Source organism: Mesoplodon densirostris, chromosome 7 (assembly GCF_025265405.1).
Source record: "Mesoplodon densirostris isolate mMesDen1 chromosome 7, mMesDen1 primary haplotype, whole genome shotgun sequence".
Classification (NCBI taxonomy): domain Eukaryota; kingdom Metazoa; phylum Chordata; class Mammalia; order Artiodactyla; family Ziphiidae; genus Mesoplodon; species Mesoplodon densirostris.
The window spans coordinates 59623983-59644174 of NC_082667.1; the positions used below are offsets into that span (position 1 = coordinate 59623983).

The 20192-nt window shown below is 51.7% G+C and overlaps 1 protein-coding gene across 4 annotated transcripts in view; it reads right to left on the reverse strand.

Annotated features, from left to right (window-relative positions):
- The window catches only part of P2RY6 (pyrimidinergic receptor P2Y6), a 45258-nt gene that overhangs the window by 19384 nt on the left and 5682 nt on the right, over positions 1–20192 (reverse strand). For 2 of the 4 annotated variants that reach the window (XM_060103683.1, XM_060103681.1), the window contains exon 2: positions 17132–17397. The exons of the other annotated variants lie outside the window; for them this stretch is intronic. The gene's annotated coding sequence lies outside the window, so the exon portion shown is untranslated. The remainder of the gene's footprint in view (positions 1–17131; positions 17398–20192) is intronic. 4 annotated transcript variants of the gene reach the window in all.

Genomic DNA, 20192 nt, shown 5'->3' on the forward strand with positions numbered 1-20192 from the left:
AGGGGGGCCTTAGAGCTTCCCGAGTTCTCTCCTCTCCTCCTTCACACTCATTTGGCAGCTGAGGAAACTGAGGCCCAGAGAAGAGAGGCATTCGGCTCTCGAGATAAACACAGCTCTCTGGGTCTTGGGATGGATGTCAGGTGTGGGAGACAGAATCCTTGGGTCCTAGCCTCAGCCCTGCTGCTGGGCAACTGGATTCATGATTCCTAAGGACACGCAGCTGGTGAGGGTGGAATGCCTGCAGCACCAGCGTCTGGCCTTGGGCCTGCCCTTGTGCCCAGCACTGTTCCCAAGGCGCTTCTCTTCCATTCCAGCCTCTGGAAGGCATGGCTGAGGAGGACAAAACAGGGAGGAACCACCTGCTCCCAGGAACTGAGGGTCTGGGCTGGTCCCTCCTTTGCCAGAGGAGCCCAGGCCCCACCCTGCCTAAGGGGACAAATGATCCCATCAGCACAGCTCAGCCGAGCTGTGCCTCAGCCCCACAAGCTCTCCCAGGGTGGGCTTGGCAAGGATGCCCAGCCCTGGTCCCTGGCGCTTGCAGACTTGACCAAGCCCCCTCAGTGTCTGGCCCTGCGCTTGACCTGGACCTTACCCAGGGGAGGGGATGGACCGTGGGGAGGGTATGGGATTGCACGGCAGAGACGGGGTTACTAACTGGTTAAAGTGGTCAGTGCTCATCGCATTTCCCCGATGGGAAACCTGAGGCCCCACTTCAAATTAATTACCAAGTCCTGTTTGTTCTCCGTCTTTACACCTGTCAGACTGTCCCCTCCTCTCATCCTGTAGTCCCTGCCTCAACCCAGTCGGCAGCCACTTCATGCTCTGTGTCTTCTATCTCCCCAGGCAATGCATCCCTTTTCTGCAGTTAGAGAAGTCCTTGCTCAGCAAAAACCTAACTTCTTCACTCCCCTGCCTAAGCATTTTATGGCTTAGGGCAAGCCGGGGCCCTGATGACCCCTCTGTTCTCAGCACTAAGGCCTGCCTCTCACACACAACCCACTAGGCCCTGAGCTACCTTCACTTCCTGAGACCAGCTGTGCTCTCCTTTGCAGCCCAGTCAGTGCTGTTTTTGCCCCTGGATTGCCCTCTCCCCACACTGCAGCTGGCAGGCTCCTGCTGGGAACTCAATGACACAGGAGACCCAGGTCCTGCCCTCAGGAGCTCAGCCTAGACAAGGGACATGTATCTGAAGACCCACAATCTGAGGCAGACGTCCTGCTCCAGAGCCCTGTGAGAGACTAGACAGGGAGGGATGGTTCTGCAGGCAGGAAAGGCTCGGTAGAGGAGGTAGCAGTGAAATGGCCAAGTGTGCACAGGGGCAAAGGTCATTTCAGGCAGAGAAAACAGCAAGGGCAGAGGCTGGATGAGGCACACTGAAGGATGGTGAACACAGCAGGAGCAGCCAGTATACCAGCAAATGTGGTCAGAAAAGAGTCTCAAACTTATAATAATAATGATAGAAGCACTGAACCCTTACTGGGTGCCAGATATACAATACTCCATTTAATCCTCATAATGACCCTGTGAGATAAGACTAGTATTATCTTCATTTTATACCTCAAGTGGGGAAACCAAGGCACAGAGAGGTTAGCTGACTTGCCTGAGGTAGCACAGGTAGAAGGAATGGCTACTGGGCTATGAACCCAGGCAGTATGGCTACAGAGTCTATATTCTTAGCTCCTACAGTAAGGGCTGGGGTAGGGAGGTTCTCAGGTGGCAGGGAAATCCAGCCCCTCCATTGCTCTGCTCAACCTGCCTCGGACCCAGCTTGCTTAGGCTCACCTGCTCACTAATCACAGGGTCCCATAAACATTGCCTCCTCCAGGAAGTCTTCAGGAACCAACTAAAAGGATTCTCTCTACTTCCAGTAGCCCCCATGGGAAATCTGAGATGAGGCATGTCCTTTCAAACAGAGCCTCCCAACCCCAGCTGTCTATCAGATTCCTAGACCCCTTCTGGGGATGAGTTTGCCTGTCAAGCATCTCTGCCTATAGGGAGCCCCGTACTCCATTCCATGGTAATCTTGTTCATTCAAGGTGGACACCTGAGCCAGAGCTGATCAATCAGAGCATCCATCCAGACCCCTTACCAGTGACTGGTTCAGGGGGAACGAGTTAGAGTCTACCCCAGGATTTTGGTGGAACCAGCATGAAAGTTTCTCTCCCAGGATTATTAGCCATGAGGGCCATGGAAGCCTGGTGCTTCTGGAAAGAACTTGGATGAGAATGTAGGAAGCCAGTAGAAAATCAGGAGAAATGATACAAAAAGAGAGACTGCTGATGGCATCATTGTAATTGCTGAATCTAACCATGTCTGATCTAGGTCTACTTTTGAATTTTCCTTTACATTCACTAATACCGTTCTTGCCCAAATTAGTTGCATTTGTTGTGTGCAATCAAAACAGACCTGACCAATATGACACCAAAAGCACAGGCAACAAAAGAAAAAATAAATTGGATTCCATCAAAATTAAAAACTTTTGAGCATCAAAGGACACCATCAACAGGGTAAAAAGGCAACCCACAGAATGGGAGAAAATATTTGTAAATCACACATCTGATATGGGATTAGTATCCAGAATATATAAAGAACTCTTACAACTCAACAACAACAAAAAAAACAATTCAGGGCCTCCCTGGTGGCGCAAGTGGTTAAGAGTCCGCCTGCCGATGCAGGGGATACGGGTTCGTGCCCCGGTCTGGGAGGATCCCATATGCCGCGGAGCGGCTGGGCCTGTGAGCCATGGCCGCTGGGCCTGCGCATCCGGAGCCTGTGCTCCGCAATGGGAGAGGCCACAACAGTGAGAGGCCCACATACCGCAAAAAGAAAAAAAAAAAAACAATTCAAAAATTGGCAAAAGACTTGAATAGACACTCTCCAAAGAATATATCCAATGGCTAATAAGCACAGGAAAAGATGCTCAACATCACTAATTGGTAGGGAAATGCAAACCAAAACCATCATGAGATACCACCTCACACTCATCGGGATGGCTATTATAAGAAAAAACATTAAATAACAAGTGTTGGTAAGGATGTGGAGATATTGGAACCCTTGTGCGCTGCTGCTGGGAATGTAAAATGGTGCAGTTGCTGTGAAAAACAATATGGCAGTTCCTCACAAACAAAACAAACATAGAAATACTAAAAGATCCAGCAGTTTCACTTCTAGGTGAAAAGAATTGAAAGCAGAGACTCAAACAGATATTTATATAAATGCCAATGTTCCTAACAGCATTATTATTATTATTTTTTGCGGTACGCGGGCCTCTCACTGTTGGGGCCTCTCCCGTTGTGGAGCACAGGCTCCGGACACGCAGGCTCAGCGGCCATGGCTCACGGGCCCAGCTGCTCCACGGCATGTGGGATCTTTCCGGACCGGGGCATCGTGTCACCTGCATCGGCAGGCGAACTCTCAACCACTGCGCCACCAGGGAGGCCCCCTAACAGCATTATTTACAACAGCTTAAAGGTAGAAACAACCTAAGTGTCCACGGATGGAAGAATGGATAAACAAATGGTGGTATATATATACAATGGGATATTATTCAGCCTTAAAGAAGGAAGGAAATTCTGACACATGCTATAACATAGATGAACCTTGAAAACATTATGCTAAGTGAAATAAGCCAGATACAGAAGGACAAATATTGTATGATGCCACTTATATGAGGTACCTGAAATAGTCAAATTCATAGAGACAGAAAGCAGAATAGTGGTTACCTGGGGTTGGGGGAGAGAGAAATGGGGAGTTATTGTTTAATGGGTACAGTGTTTCATTTGGAGATAAAATAGTTCTGGATTTGGACAGTGGTGATGGTTATACAAAAATGTGAATGTGCTTAATACCACTGAATTGTACATTCAAAAAAGGTTAAAATGTTTTATGTATGGCATAAGAAATATATATTTTATCTTTGCCCCTGGTTCCTCACACAGAGCTCCTAAATCCCTTGGAATTTCCTGAGTGATAGGAGCAACTTTTGTTAAAAGTTGGCTCTTGGCAGGCACCTAGAGAATAGAGAACTTCAGGATGGGGGCTGGTTGCCAGAAAGAACAAACCTTGCTTAGAAGCTTAGAACTTTCAGCTCCAGCCGCTAACCTCCAGGGAGGGGGGAGGGACTAGAGATTGCATTCAATCACCAATGGCCAATGATATAGTCAATCATGCCTCCAAAATGAAGCCTCCATAAAAAAAATACCCTAAACAACAGTGTTCTGAGAGCTTCTAGGTTGGTGAACACATCAAGGTGCTGGGAGGATGACCCACCCAGAGAGGGATGGATGTTCCTCGCCTCTTACCTTGTCCTATGCATCTCTTCCATTGGCTGTTCCTGAGTTGTATCCTTTATAATAATCTCGTAATAGTTAAAGTGCTTTCCTGGGTTCTGTGGGCCATTCTAGTCAACTATGGAACCTTAGGAGGGGGTCAAGGGAACTCCTGATTTATAGCCCATCAGAAGTACAGGAGGCCAGGGACGTGTGACTGACATCTGAAAAGGGGCAGGGGGGGAGACAACTGAGCCCTTAACCTAAGGGGTCCACGCTTACTCTCAGAGTTGGTGTCAGAATTGGTTGGTGTTACTAATGCTACCTATAAAATAGATAACTAATAAGGACCTACTGTATAACACAGGGAACTCTATTCAATACTCTGTAATGACCTATATGGGAAAAGAATCTAAAAAAGAGTAGATATATGTATATGTATAACTGATTCACTTTGCTGTACAGCAGAAACTAACACAACACTGTAAATCAACTATACTTCAATTTAAAAAAAAAGAATTGGTTGGTGTTAGGAGGAGAAAACTCCACACATTTGGTGTCAGAAGTGTTGTGAGTAAAAACAGTTCATTTTATGTTATATATATTTTCCCACTAAAAAATGATTAAAGGGACTTCCCTGGTGGCACAGTGGTTAAGAATCTGCCTGCCAGTGCAGGGGACATGGGTTTGAGCCCTTGTCCGGGAAGATCCCACACGCCACGGAGCAACTAAGCCCGTGCACCACAACTACCGAGCCTGCGCTCTAGAGCCCGCAAGCCACAACTACTGAGCCCACGTGCCACAACTACTGAAGCCGTGTGCCTAGAGCCCGTGCTCTGCAGCAAAGAGAAGCCACTGCAATGAGAAGCACGCCCACCCCAATGAAGAGTAGCTCCCGCTCGCGGCAACTAGAGAAAGCCCGCAAGCAGCGACGAAGACCCGACACAGCCAAAAATAAATAAATAAATGAAAATAAGTAAGTAATTAAATAAAATGATTAAAAGGGTAAATTTTATGTTATGTATATTGTACCACAATAAAACACAAACAAAAACAGCCCTGACCATCACACCTATGTGTCGGGAGATAATTCTCCATGGGTCTCTCAGATTTTGGCAAGTCTATTAAGCAGAGACAGATTGCCTTTGTTCTAGACCATCTTTTCAAGGGTGTTTGAATAGCAAACAGACTTGGAAGAGAGTGACAGTGTCTCCCTTTGGAGCACAAGGCAGTTTTGTTGGCTGTCTGGTATGACAAAAATAATATCTTCCTTTAGGGCAAAGGTCAGGCAGGCTCACTGCCCATTATAAAGGATCTGAGTTGCCTCAGGTCTAGGTTCTTCCCTTGTAATGAAACGCATTGCATGGGCAGGTATTATCTGGCCTTTACATTACCCTGTGGGAATTGGGGCTTGAGGAACCAGTGCTAATACTGGTATTCTCCCTGCTACTACTGATGTGAGGAACAGAGTTCTTTGTCTCTAACCAGGAGTCTTAGGTCTTCTGCCAGCCTCCATGAAACTGTACTAGGCTAATTTACTAGCCTGTAAGTGTGGTACAATCTCATGCCCTTCACAATTCTTGATGTTATCTGCATCAGAATCTCGGGTAGGAGATAAAGGAAATTCGTGTTTTTGACAATTCATTATGATAGCCAACTCAGGCTTGTGGGAACCTTGCCCTAGAGCTACACCCTGGAAGAGCTGGTTTCCCTAAGGTGCTGCACTTTTCTCCTCTTAGAGGCTGCTCCTCCCTGTTCGCTCCAGCTGCCAGGAAGCACACAGTTGAGTTTCCCTGACTTCCTACTGTAGGACCAATGTTAGTTTCAACTTCTTTTTAACTGTATATTCCTGCTCCTGTTGTTTTTTTAAATTAAGATGTAATTGAACTACCATAAAATTCACCCTTTCAAAGTGTACAGTTCAGAGGTTTTTAGTATACTTTTTTTTTTTTTTTTTTTGCGATACGTGGGCCTCTCACTGTTCTGGCCTCTCCAGTTGCGGAGCACAGGCTCCAGACACTCAGGCTCAGCAGCCATGGCTCATGGACCCAGCCGCTCTGCGGCATGTGGAATCCTCCCGGACCGGGGCACGAACCCGTGTCCCCTGCATCGGCAGGCGGACTCTCAACCACTGCACCACCAGGGAAGCCCCACACTATCTTATTTTATCCACTCCATGAGCTGGCCAGGTAGGTTCTATTACCCCATTTCACAAATGGGGAAATTGAGATTCCAAGAAGTTAAATAACTTTTCTGAAATCACACAGCCAGCAAATGCTGGCGTCTGAATTCAAACCCAGGTCTGATTTCAACATCTGATTCCTTTTCCCTGTGCCCTCCACCCCCACCCTGCCCCCCAACGGAAGGCCCTCCAGGAACTTCTGAACGAATGAGTGGCTGATTCTCCTCCTCTGGGCTTGACGAGACAATGTCTTCCCTTTGAGCTGAGATCTGCCCCTCAGATGCCACAGGTCGGCTCTCTCCTGGGGCCACAGAACAAACCCCAGTCTGTTCCAGGCCACAAAAATCAGCGCTGCCCTGGGAGTCAGGATGCCAGGCTCTGCCCCCACTACTACAGACTTAACTCACCCAGGTTTCAGTACTCCGCCCATGAGTTCTCTAAGCGAAGGACTGGATCTACTCGCCTCTAGGTCCCTGGCATCCAGCACGGGGCTGGGCACAGATGTCACTGACCCAGCTTTGGCCATCTCCACAGACCCACAGCTGAATCTCACACAGGCCTGCCCTCCCATGGGAGCTGTTAATGACAGGGCTGGCCCTGGGACAGGGGGAAGAGGAAGACACCTCCACATGTCCAGGCCAAGGCACTGGCCCTCACCAGATGTGCCAACAGTCAGAAAGGAACAGTCAGAGCTGGGCCAGCAAATCCCCACCCCAGACTGAAATAGAAACCCATTTCAGAGACAAATGGGGAAATAGCCCCAGGACAAGAGGGGTGGGGGTGGGTGTCACTGGGGAGGGCCCTGGAGACACAGTTTCCTGAGAGTCTTGACATGTCTCTGCTGCAATGGGTGGGCACTGTCACCGGGCTCTGCTAACTCACCCCTCCTCTAGGGAGGACAAGTTAGAATTCCAGGTCCCATCCTGGATAATATGCTTTAACCTCTCTGAACCTCATTTTCCTCAACTGCAAAATGGGGATGATGATAATCTTGGCTGCATTTGCTTTTTTTTTTTTTTTTGCGGTACACGGGCCTCTCACCGCTGTGGCCTCTCCCACTGCGGAGCACAGGCTCTGGACGTGCAGGCTCAGCGGCCATGGCTCACGGGCCCCGCCACTCCGTGGCATGTGGGATCTTCCTGGACCGGGGCACGAACCCGTGTCCGCTGCATCGGCAGGCGGACTCTCAACCACTGCGCCACCAGGGAAGCCCTGCATTTGCTTTTATGTGAAGCACTTAATACATAGTAGGTGCTCGATAAGTGATAGTCATTGTTATTATCGCTTAACCTTCTCTTTCAGCTCAATATTAACTGAGTGATTTATTCATTTGTTCTTTCATTCATTTACGCATTCAGCCAACCAGTCAGCACACACTCGCTAGGTAGGCCGCAAGAGTTAAGGATAAAGATTTTGGAGTTAGGTAGGAGTTGAAACCCCAGCACTGCCACTAGTTGGGCTGGGTAACGTTGGGAAAGCCATTTCCCCTCACTGAGGTTTCATTTCCGTGCCTGTAAAATGGGATTAATGAGAGCACCTGGAGGGTGGGGGTACTGGGATGTTGTGAGGAGCCTGTGGAACAGTGATGTGAGAGTGGCTGGCACAGAGCCTTGCAGGGAAAAATGGGTGGCAGGTGGGCTGTGCAGGGGAGCCAAGCAAGCTGCCAGCCCTGCAGACTGGGCAGCCGGGCCTCCAGGGGCCAGATGAGGGGAGGGCGGGCTGGAGGGGAGAAGAGTGGGCGGGCTCAGAGACAATTGCTAGGTTTCCGGACCACAGGTTGCTCCCTTCTGATAAACTAAGGAGCGGTGAGGAAACATGGAAAAAAGACTGGAAGAAGTTTAGGGGAGAAGAGTCCCAGCCAAACAGGGAGCTTCGGACAGCATGGAGTTACTGCCCCAGCCAGGCCAGGGAACGTGAGCACGCACACCACGCACACACACGCGCACAAGCTGCTCATTCTCACTCATGCATACACACCTGAGGGCTTGTACACACACACACAGATGCACCATCAGAGGCACAGCACTTTATAGTTTACAAAGAGCCTTCTCTTTTATCTTCTCCTTTGATACTGAGGGATGGAGAGACTGTCCCTGAATGGTGTAGGACCCATTCTAGAGCTGGCAAGAGATGTGCATCCCTGGTATCTTCCAGAAGCCAGGGCCCATACCACGGGCTGTGCTGCTCAGTTTTTCCCTTGTGGTGGTGTCGTGGGAGTTGAATGGCAACAGAAATGCCAGAAAAGTTTTAACACAGCTCCCTCAGATATACTCGTTCACCCTGCCGCACTCCCCTTTAGCAAATCGTACCAGGACTCAGGGACTCACTTTCCCCACCAGTCACATGGAGGCAAGAGCTTTCCTAAGGGCCTCCTCTGTGGACTCTTATCTGGTCCTAATCCTTCCCAGCCTCTTCCCACCACAGGCTCCTGGGGGCACAGCCTCCTCTCTGAGGGTCACTCACCAGCATAGAACACTTAACAGTTTTTCAAAACTCAGAGGGAGATCGTTGTTACCCCCATGTTACAAATTGAGGCCCAGAGAGGGAAAGTGACTCAAACCCAGGCCTGTGTGGCTCCCAGGCCCGCCTGCCCTGTTCCCCTCCTCCACCGCTGCCCAGCCTGGTCCCCAGGTCGCTGTCTCCTCTGCCCTCCGCGCTGCACAGGCTGCAGCTCTAGGTACAACCAGGCCAAGGAAGGGAGGAGGACCCCAAGTCTGCTCCCACTCTCTCCCCAGCTTGCAACGAGCCAAAGTGGCTGCAAGCGGTCCATCTGCCAAGATCGCTGAGCTCTGAGGGGAGGTGGGGTCTTAGCACTCTCAGGGCATGGACCCAGAACACTCACCCAGGAGGGAGTGAGCGCCACGCAGCTCCGTCAAGTGCTGGGGAAAATTCTGACTCCTGGAGCAGTCCCTTTTCTAACCAGTTCTGGTGCCACAAACTGTCACATGCACATCTCAGAGTCGTCCCGGGAGACAGCCAATGAGGAAACCGAGAAATCCGAGGAGGGGAAGTAACTTGCCTCAGCCCAGAGCTGGCAAGCTGGCTGGGACCCAAATCCAGAGCATTCCAGCTCAAGTCCCTAACACCAAGGCTGACCAGCCACTTCCCAGTCACTTTGCCTTCTGAGTGTGCTCACCCCCAGAATGGGTATCATCAATTCAGCCCCGAGGGCTGTTGGGAGGATTGAGTGAGGTGGCATTGAAAGACCAGGGCTTGGGCTTCCCTGGTGGCACAGTGGTTAAGAATCCTCCTGCCAATGCAGGGGACACGGGTTCAAGCACTGGTCCGGGAAGATCCCACATGCCGCGGAGCAGCTAAGCCTGTGTGCCACAGCTACTGAGCCTGTGCTCTAGAGCCCGCGAGCCACAACTACTGAAGCCCACGCGCCTAGAGCCCGTCTGCAACAAGAGAAGCCACAGCAATGAGAAGCCTGCGCACCACAACGAAGAGTAGCCCTCGCTCTCCGCACCTAGAGAAAGCCCGCGTGCAGCAACTCAGCCAAAAAAAGTCCCAACGCAGCCAAAAAAATAAAATAAATAAATTTAAAAAAAGAAAGAAAGAAAGACCAGGGCTTGGCCCGGGGTCTTGGCACCCAGCGGATGACCGTCTTCCTCCTCATCTCCACGCGCCACCCCCCTCAGCCGTCTCCTGGCTTTTCTCAAGTCTGAAGAGAGTCCTGGCCCTGCTCATTGCTGCTGCGGGGAATGACTGACCTGGTTTTCTCAGCAGTGCCTGGAAGGTCCATTAAAGGATGTTGAGACCCTGAGATTAATGGTTCTGTTGTCTGGCTCTTGCCCCACAGGTCCAGATGCCCTGCCATCCCCCTGTGGACTGAGTATGGCTCCTGAGATTGAGGGTGATTTGGGGGGAAAAGTCTGAGCCCAGGCCACCATCGCCTTCCCCAGCTCCAATCCATCCTTGAGCTTGGGCTTGATGAGAAGGCAGCCAGGGTGGCTCTGCCTCTGGCCAGTGGTGGGTCTGGGCCAGCCACTCCCCATCCGTAAGATTAGTCCTCCTCCTCCTCTTCCTCCTTTTCCTTTTTTCACAAGTACTTATTGGACACCTACTCTGTGCAGGTAATGTTCAATGCACTTGAGAACACAAAACTCCCTGCCCATGTAGCACCTACATTCTAGCAGGGGAGACTAGTTTATTTTAGTTTATGAGTAAATATATAGCAGGTCAGGTAGTGATAAGAACTATAGAGAAACATAAGGGAGGTTAAGGGGCAGAGATCCACAGGGCTTGGGGGCACTGTCTGGATTTTCTGGGTCCTCTTCTCACAACACCACCTCCCGCCTAGCCTGGAGGAGACCCCAGACCCTGAGCCCCAACTCTGTGCCTGGCCCTGCCTTGGTGGGTCTCAGCAGCAGGCCAGGGGCCAAGGCGAGGGCTCCCTGGGCACAGGCCGCAGCTCAGGACCACCAAGGCTGCAGCGTGGAGCATCCTGAGCCTGCCTTCCACTCGCAGCCTGCAGAAGCTTTCCCCAGGCTCGGCGGAGAGGGAGTACATCCTCCAACCAACCCCGGTGTTTCATTGTAGAGACAGGGTGCTGGGCCCAGAGAGGGGCAGGGACTTGCCTGGATCACACAGCAAGGCAAAGGTGTCTTGTCCCCCTCCTGCCCTCTCCTCTGGCATGTCCACAATGGTGCACTAAGGACTGAGCCTCAGCAGAGCACTGGCCTGTGAGGGACTGCCTGTGTCCTCAGCCTGCGCCATCCTCCCAGCTCTGACAGGTCAAACTCTCCTTCTCTCAGCCCCAGGACGTGGAAGCCACTTCCCCTCAGCCCAACCTCAAGAGGTTAGAATTTTGGTCGACTGCCTCATCTTGCTCAGATGTGATTTCAGGTGGGTCCTACCCCTCTCTGGGCCTCAGTTCCCTCATCTGCCAAATGGAGGAAATGAAGGCACCTGCATCTCGGGCCTGTCAATGAAGAATGAGCAAGACACTGGCAAGAAGGCAGTTTACAAACTTTTAGGTACTACTCCAACCACAGAGGTTGTTATATGTTCAACATTCCTGTTTATCTGAAAACGAGCCTCCTCATGCTTGTGGGGCCCTGAGGCAACCCCCAGAGCAGGGCCTTGACCCTTGATGGGAAATAAGTGAAAATTCCACAGAACCAGTTCTACAGAAAAGACAAAAACACCCCTGCTCCCAACCAGCAGGCCAGCAGCTGACAGGAAAAGCCCTTTCTCTGTCCTTGTGGTGAGAAGGTGAGCAGGGAGACACGGGAAGGGACAAGCCTGGGAGGCCTGGGAAAGCTTATTCCAGGAGAAGGTGTAAGCCTGAGGTAACTGTAAGCCTCAAGTCCCAGGCTGGGAGAGGACGTACCTACACGAATGGCAGGTACATGCATGTCTACATGGCAGGGGTGGTGTCAGCTATGTGTGGGTCTGACCTGGAAGAGGCACATGTATTCACAGGGGTGCATGTGTTCAGAATTGCACCCATGTGTATACGGTACACATGTGTGTCTGTGTGAGTGGCCCTGGAGTGTGTACATATACACGTGTGTTTGCCTGTGCTTGTGTCTCTGCATGTAATGCACACATGGGCCCACTCCTGGGGTGCCCACAAACCCCCAGTTTAGAGGCCTTGTTTTCCCAGGCTCAGCAATCCTTGCCACAATCCCAGGCAGGCCCAGATGCCGTGGAAGATTTGTGGGGTTCCTGGTCACAGCAGGCTCTCAATTTCCGTGGGGAACAAAAGCCGTTACACAAGAGGAGGAGGAAGGCTTAGAGGATTAACTTGGCCTGCTCAGCCCTGGATATAGGCTTCTCATAGTGGGGGAGGGGTATGCCCAAGGCTGAAGCCCTCCTCCTGGGGTCCTCAGACCCTCTGCTGCCTGTGGGCACTGACCCCTTCACAGCTATCCTCCTGCCCTCAATCACTGGCAGGAACCCCTGTCCAGGTACAATAGTCAAGCACTTTACAGTTTACAAGGATTCTATCCACAGTCACGTTCTCACAGAGTAGACGGAAGTGTGGACTTCGCACAAAAGCTTTGGCATCCTCTGAGAGCAGGTCAGGAATGTGCCTGGAGGCCTCACCTTGACCAAGTGAATCAGATCCTTAAGGGTTTCAGGCAGACATTGACTTTTGAGAAGCACTGATATAGAATACTCCATACAGAGCCAGCCCCTCGTCCTCCAGGTTCTCCCAGGATGGCTAAGACCCATTCAAGTAATCTATACTGGCAAACACAGTGCTTACCACAGTGCTTATACTATCTCATTTAATCCTCATAAACCCATGCAAAGTAGGTACCATTAGTATCCTCATATTACAGATGGGAAAAGGAAGCACACTGAGTGGTTAAGTAACTTGCCCAAGGTTCATGTAGCTAGTAGTAGCAGAGCCAGGATTTGAACACTGCTTCATTCAGCTGCAATGTCTCCATGTCTGGGTGGGAGTCAGTATGGTGGGAGAGGCAAGGAAAAAAAAGCGAAAAATCCAAGAAGCCAGTGGAAGTTCTCATAAGAACCTAGGGAATAGCAGATTTTACTTACGGATTGCTTTAGAATTTCCAAGCCCATAAAAGGCTGGAAGCAGCTCAGACAAAAGCCACATATGCCACATGATCCCATTAGAGGCAGAGCAGTTATACAGTAGCAGAAACCTAGACTAAGATGGTGATTGAGCTTCCTGGCAGCCAAAGTAAGAGGTGGGAAGTGGGGAGGCTGTGAGGATTCCAGAGCTGGGCCAGAGTCACAGGGCTGGAGACAAGGGGACCACTAGAGAGATATTTGGGAGGCAGGTTCAGTGGGGCTTGATAACTGAATGGGAGAAATGGGGAATAAGGAGAAATGAGGAAGAAGCCCAGGATACACCCAAACTCCTCCTTCCTGCCAGGGTGGCTGGAGGACAGAGAGCACACAGGCAAGAAGTGGGCACAATGCCCCACACAGCAGGTGCCTGGTGAGTGTGTGCTACCTGCCCCCCGTTTTCATTCATGCCAACACCTGCTCAGACCTGGGCCACTCCCCCACTCCCCCAGCCTCACATGGCCTGGGGGCTCAGGACCCTTCTGGCTCTACTCTTCCACCAATGTTCTGGGGGCTCCTGCTTACCTTCCCAGCCTCCAGAGCCACTGCCCCTGAAGCTACAGTTCCTTCCTTCAATCATCAGCTCGGGGGCTGGGGGGTGATTATGGGGAAATAATCAGGGAGAGCATCGTGAATCAGCAGGCCTGCTGCCCAGGGCTCAGGGCAGGGCTGGCAGTGGAAATGCTGCAGGGCAAACGGTGACACCCAAGGAGTTCCCACCGCCCAATCTCTTAAACTCTCCAGCAATCCAGGTCTGTGCCAGAGGAAACCGCCCCCACCCCTCCACCCCACCCCCCAGTTCTTTATGTTCTGAGACCAGTTTCTCAGATGTGGGCTGAGGCTGAGTGGGGAGGAGGGAAGGGGTTCATAATCATGGTGCCTTAGGCTATATTTTCACACATTTTCATCTGATCATTCATTTGTTCATTCCCTCCTCCCTCATTCAACTAATGTTTATAGACTTGTCCAAGGACCATGACAGTGATGATGTCCCCAGTGGTCAGAGAGAGAGGTCAGGGAGTTTTAGTCCTGTGTGCTAGATTGCCAGAGGAGGAAAGTGAGGCCTGGAAAGGGAAAGTGACTGGTCCAAAGTCACACAGCTGAAGCGGGGATTGGCCCTCGGCTCTCCACTTGCCAGCCCATGCTGAGTTCAAACACGACTGCGCATTAAAGGCGCTGTTCTTACTAACACCACAGGAATCTTTTCTACAAGAGCTACTCCAAGCACCTCCATTGCCCCAATGAGGAGGAACCTCTGGGTTCACTGTCAGCCCTCCCAGGAAGCATATGGCCATGGACCAAGGACCTTCCCTCAACACATAGGAGCAGGTCCAGTGCTTGTGGCTGGCTGTGGAGGGCCCTTTCCTGGGGGCTTCTCAAATAGCTGCAGAAGTGACCTCTAGTATACCTTTCCTGGTAGTTTATAAACTTGAAAGTGTCAGACTGCCAGACTGGTCAGAATCCTTGAACACTTGAGCTGGAATCAGGGAATGTTATAGCTGGAGAATAGAAAGTTGGAGTTTGGATTATAGACTCTTAGAATGTTTGAGCTGAGATTACAGTCTTAGTGCTAGGGCTGTAGAATCATAAATAATTATAGCTGGAATTATGGATCAAAGGAAATCAGGGACAGAAATGATGCCAACATTACTCCATCCCCCCCCCCCCGACAGCTGAGAAGAGAGAACTGGCCTTGTCACCCAGCCAGTGGTGGCTGGGCCAGGCCTTCTGCTGCCCAACTGGGCTCTGTCCTCCAGATCTCCTGGAGCAGCATCCAGGGCCTCTGGGGCTGAAGCACTCCTTGCCTGGGGACAGTGGTCTGCCACTCCCCTAGCCCAAGCCTCTCTGTCAGCGCATCACAGCACCCCGCCACCAAGGCGGATATATTTAGGTGTCTTCCCTAAATATGTTTCCACAGCTCTGGATACTGCCTTCTATATCACCTCCTTCTCCAAGGCCTCTGGGCACTTTCTCTAAACTGACCCAATGAAGTCACCAGGAACAAGGGCTCTTGCTCTGCCAATGCAAATATTTCTCCCCCAAAACGAAGCCCAGCCTGAGGGGTCTCCTGGTTCGCTTTGGTCTGGAACTCAGACCCACCTGCTCTGACTCTGATGTTGCAGCATTCCTCTAACTTCCAGGGCCTGCTTTGGCCCAAGGACCACACATCCCTAATCCTCCTCTTCTTAGCTTTCCTCATTCCAGGCAGAGGGCACTCCTGCCCCGGTCCCTGCCAGTCCCCAAACACACACACACACAAACACACGCGTACACACTCGAGGGCACAGGCCAGCATTTTTCTGTTCCTCCCATGTTTGTCAGGAAAGAGGCCTCCATCCAAGCTCCATGCCTGCCCTGGCAGCTCTCCCTTCAGCCTCTCTCCCACGCCCCATCCCAGACCTTGCCAGAGACTCAACATCTTCCCCTTTCAGACTGCATCTTCCCAGGAGCCAGAGAGTCACTGAGAGTTCAACAGCGATAGAGGTTGGGGACAGGAAGGGATCCTTCAGACATACTTAAGTGGGAGACTCTCAGATTCCCACCTGCCCAGCTCATGGGAAATCACTGGCTCTGTGGAAACGGAGAGTTCTTAGAGCAGGAAGGGACAACCTATGTGGCAGCTCCACCACTGTCATTATAGTTTTACAACCTGTTAAGGGTTGTTCTATGCCAAGCACTTCATAGCCAGGAACTCAGTCCATCCTCACAATAACCCTACAAGGCAAATACTAATAATGTCTCCATTTTACAAAGGAAGACACTGAGGCACAGAAAGGTTTTGCCCTAAGTCCTACATGTAGAGAGTGCCAGAGGTGGGATTTAAACCAGGCTTGGATAACATAACCACCTTGACAGTCCCAGGTGGTGGCTTGCTATAGGAACCCCCTTCACCATGGTCCCCTGGGGTCCTGCAGCCTCTTCCTGCCCAGTCAGTGCAGAAAAGGTGAGAACCTCACTGATGGTCACAGCTCCTCCCGAGAAGCCCAGCTTCCCTGCCCCTGCATTAGAAATGACAGACAGACCCCACCACAGTTCCCCCATGCAGGACACATCCCCACGTCCCTGTGACCCCTTCCTTTACACACAGTGCACATGGCCATACACAACTCCAGCTTCCCACCACACAACTCGGCTGCTCACCTGCACACACAGCACACAGCACACACCAGACATGCTGCCACACTCCCCCAGGAGGTCTAAGTCCTGCTCTCTCAGTTTGGAGGACAGCCAGCGGAGTCCTCCTACTTTACAGGTGCCGAAGGGCCTCCAGCAGGATAAACCCAGCTCACCACCAAGCCTTGAGTCAACTCACTGGATGGGAACTTACCAGAACAATATTTTTACATTAAAACAAATGCAAAAATATTACAGAGAGGAATGCAAAGTCCACATGAATTTTGAAGATTAAACAATGAGACTCCAAAGAATCTTCGTGTGTGTGTGCCCGCGCGCACACCCACGTTGCCTGTGGGAGGGTGAGCACGGGACTAGCTGTACTTCCTCCACCCAGGTCCAGGGTGACCTCTCACTCTCCCAAGCCCTTAAGGGTGCTGGGTGGAAAAGTCAGAACCACCCTAGGGAACATTTCATGGGAAATGTTCTGTCATAGTAAGAGCTGCACAAATGCTTCTCGTCTTCCATTATTTGGCTCCACACACTACACAGAGCCATGGATGTGCCACACACAGGACACACCTCTCACAACAGGCACCACATGCATGCATGCACCATCGTGTGATTGCTCCCACCACACAGTGGGCACACACCCTGGACACACACGTGGAACCCCGGGGTTACCCTGGCACAGTCAGTCATGGCTATAGGTAGGTACCACACTTCTTGCATGCAGACAACACCACAACTCATTGGTCACACTCGACACACCTAGCACACACCACATACTAACTGCATACAACCCAGTACACACACATTGCCCACACTAATCTCTTACACACTGCCCATGACACACCCACCACACCCCTTCCCCCACGTACACACTCACTCCCCCCTGGGAACCCCACCTGGGGCCCGCATCGCGAGCCTGGCGTGGGCAGAGCTGCCCTCTACCCGCTCACCCCGGCACCGCCTGCCCCTCGGTTCCCCCACCCCACCCCACCCCGCCAGCCCTCACCTGGACCGCGAAGCCCCCAGACCGGGGACTTCATTCGCTCCCGGGCGCTGGCGCGAGGCGAATCTGCGAACCGAAGCTCCGCACAGGCAGCAGGCAGCGGCTGCAGCTCAGACCCCGGGCGTCCCCGCTCCTCGTGCCGCAAGAGCAAAGGGGTGGGGAGGTGGTGTGGCCCGGCGGCCTCCAAGCCGGAGCTGGACTCCCGCTCCCGCCCAGGCGGGACCCGGCTGGACCGACAGCCGCTGGGGAACCCGGGGGAGGTGATAGTTCTGGAAGAGGACGCAGGTGTCAGGGACCGGTGCTCTAGACTGGGACCCAGGAGCCCTGGACTCCAGCCCAGATTCCCTCACCTCTTCTACTTTCTCTTGGCCTCAGTTTCCCCCATTGTATTGGGGCCTGGGGTGGGGTGGGGGGATTGAGTGGTGATTCTGACTTTCCAGCTCTGACATTCTGCAATTCTGGAATGGTGGTGGGGAGGGAGGGATAAAAATAAATGCTATTTCTTGAGCACCTACTATGTGCCAGGCATCGTATTAGGTGTTTTAATACATTACCTCATTTAATCCTCATAGCGATTCTAGAAGCATTATTATCCCTATTTTACAGGTGGCAAAACCCAAGCACAGAGAGATGAAGTGACTTGTCCAAGGTCACACAGCTGGTAAGTGGCAGATCTGAGGTTTGAACTCAGACAGTCTGACTGCAGAGTTCAAGTACCCCTAAAGCATGGATTGGTGGCACTTTCTATACTGTACATTGCTCCTTGGTTCTCATAACAACCCCAGGATCTTGGTGTCACAAATCCATTTTACAGATTAAGAAACTGAGGTTCAGGGGGATTATTTTACCCCAGGTCACCCAGCTAGCTGGACATCCTACTAAAGATGGCGGGTGGGGGTGGGAGTGATACTGGGATGGTATAAAGAGACAGTGCCTGTCACATAATTGGTGCTCATCAATGTCAGCATTCCTCCTGTCACTCCTCTTCCTTCTCTTATCTCCTAAGCTCTCTTATGGACAGTGGCCTCTAATTCCCTCATCTCTGAAACCTCCCCTGACCAGTAGCCCTCAGACAAGCCAGCCCCTCCTCTTGGCTACCACTGCAGCTTTTAATCAACAGTTGTTGAGCTCCTATTCTGTGGCAGGTTCTGTGCTAGGACTGCAGATCCAAGTCAATAGGACAGTCCAGATAGCGCTGGCCTCATGGAGGCCTGGTGGAGGCCCCAGATGTTAAATAAATAGTCACATAAATTAATACAGAATTACACATTGTGGTAAGTGCTAAGAAGGAAAAGTGAAGGGTTAGAGGAGAGATTATAATGAGGGTGGGAGGGGGAAGGAATCTAGTTTAAATTGTATTTGGAGAATTCCCTGGCGGTCCAGTGGTTAGGACTCCATGCTTCCACTGCAGGGGGGCACGGGTTCAATCCTCAGTCGAGGAACTAGGATCCCGCATGCCGCGTGGCTCAGCCAAATAAATAAATAGTAAGATTTGGGAAGATTTCCCAGAGGAAGTGCCTTTAAGCTGAGACCAGAGTGAGGAGTTGGCCTCAGCCAGGTGACGGTGAGGGAGAAGAGAGTCCCAGGCAGGGGAAACTTGAAGAGGGTGAGACAGGAAGGGGCTTGACATGTTCCGGGAAATGAAGCACAGCCAGAGTGGGGGGAGCCCCACGAGCCAGGAGGCATGGTGGGAGATGGGCCTGAAGGAGCGGCAGCAGCCAGCCCAGACAGCCCAAAGTCAGGACGTTGGCTTTTGTCCAAAGAGCCGTGGGAGTCACCAAAACATTTAGAGCAGCAGAGTGACATAATCAAATATATTTTTTTAAAATTGGGGTATAGTTGACATATAATGTTATATCAGTTTCGGGTGTACAGCATAATGATTTGATATTTGTATATCAAATATCATTTTAATCAATCTCTCCAGCTGCTGGATGGAGAATAAGGAATGGGTAGGGGGGGGCAAGGTAGCAGCAGGTGCCCAGATAGGAGGCTGTTCTACAGTCTGGGAAAAATGATGGCCGCTGGCCCAGGGAGGATGTGGGAGGTGGAGACTGGAGGACAGAACCAGGGATATATGGTGTCATGGGCTGTTGTCATACCCACCTCGCCTGACTCAAGGGGCCTTGAGGCCTTGGCTGGTTCAATGGAAATGGTTGCTGCCAGTCCTTTGAGGGGAGAAGGTGTTTGCCTGTGACTCAACGGACTTGGGCCCCTAGAAACCCTCACCTAGGGAAGCTCTTCTCTCCCTTCATGGTAGCTCTTCCAAACCTTCCCTCTCCACAAGCTCTAACTCACTGACACCCCAGCCCCACCTGCTACCTGACTGACCAAGAAAATGCACTCACCAAATGTTCACTGGTTCTTACCTATGCTAGGCAGACATTAGGACTGAGGCCAGGCTCAGTGGAGGGGGCTCACTTAAGTTCCTGCCCCCAACCTCTCTGCTCAGCATCCCCCTCCCCAAGAGGTGGCTCTTCTTTTATCTGAGGTGAAGGCCCCAGCAGTGCCCAGAGCTGCTCTCTGCTTCTGCAGCCAGGGCCCCACGCCCTTGGGAATCCTCGTCTCCACCCCTGCCGGCCTGTGAACATGCTCCAGTGTCTTCTTAAGCCTTGGAGCCCCCCTCTCCAGGCACTGCCCCCTCTCTTCCCTTCACTGCTGGTGTTCTCAGAAAAGTTGCCTCCTCTGCAGTCCTCAGCCCATTTATCTAGTCTCTGTTCCCAGAGCATTCCCAAGATGGTTCCTCTAAGGACCCAGTGACCTCCGTGCCCCTGAAGGACTGCCCAGGAAGTCACTCGATGGATACTGTCAAGAACTCCCTGTGTGGCCTCCACAGCACCCTCCTCCTTCTGCTTCCCAGACTCCTCGCAGGGCTCTGTCCCACCCTTGTCTTCTCTGCCCACTCAGCACATTCTCCCTGGGGGAGGGCAGTGGCTCTCCTTAAATTACCCCTGTGTGCCGGACACTCACAGTTCCCACCTCCAGCTCAGCCTTTCTCCTGCACCTCAGACCTATTGCTCCCTGGACTTCTCCCTTCTGATGACTGAAGTGCCCTCTTCTCTAC